Below are 784 nucleotides of genomic sequence, written 5' to 3'. Positions count from 1 at the left end.
TTCCACTCCCTCCCCCTCTCATCCCCCAGCCCCTCATGTCTGTCTCTTTTTTTGTCTCTCTGCTGCTTTATCTATCTATCTATCTATCATCTCTGTCTCTGCCCTGCGTTCTCCGTGTCCTCAGTGGGAAGCAGGGGACTTGGACACCATGAGGAGAACGCCTCAAAACCAGCATCATCCACTGGCCAGAAGTGGGGTGTCCTTGGGAACAGTGGCGCCTCGCTCTTCCTCATGCAGGGTGTCAGCGTGACTCAGCCCTGCGGCTCTGGGGGTGTTGGAATTCCTGAGCCATCCCCGCCACCCGCCCCCAGCACAGGGACGCAACAGGCCAGCAACTTGCGGAGGGAGGCTGTGCCGGCTGCAGAACCTGGGGCATCCCCGCTTCCTCCATCACTGCCCTCCCGCAGCCAGTCTATTTTAGGAAGACGGTAGGGGGTCAGACCCGGCCAGGAGAGCCCAGGAGCTGGCCCAGTGTTTCCAGGGACCTCGGTGTGGCTTTCTCAGAAAGCCCACGTGAGCTCCACAGGGGTTCACAAGTTCTGTGGGAGCCAAGAGGCCCGTGTCACATCCACTTTCTGCCCCCGGCCTCTGCCTCTGGCCAGCGCCTCCCTGAGCCTGTGGAAGCTGCCCGGGGAGCCGCCCTTTCACCCTTCTCGCCACTAGGGCCCTGTGTGTCATTTGTGATGGTTTTGGGGGCTCTGCCCTGGCACGTCCCTGCGCACCCATGAGCCTGCAGACTCCTCGACGGGGCCCCACCTGCACCCTGACATTGCTGACTCCTGTT

Source organism: Neophocaena asiaeorientalis, unplaced genomic scaffold (assembly GCF_003031525.2).
Source record: "Neophocaena asiaeorientalis asiaeorientalis breed wild unplaced genomic scaffold, Neophocaena_asiaeorientalis_V1.1 scaffold91, whole genome shotgun sequence".
In the NCBI taxonomy this organism is placed as follows: Eukaryota; Metazoa; Chordata; class Mammalia; order Artiodactyla; family Phocoenidae; genus Neophocaena; species Neophocaena asiaeorientalis.
The sequence above is the reverse complement of the archived record's forward strand: the minus strand, read 5'-3'. Positions refer to the sequence as shown.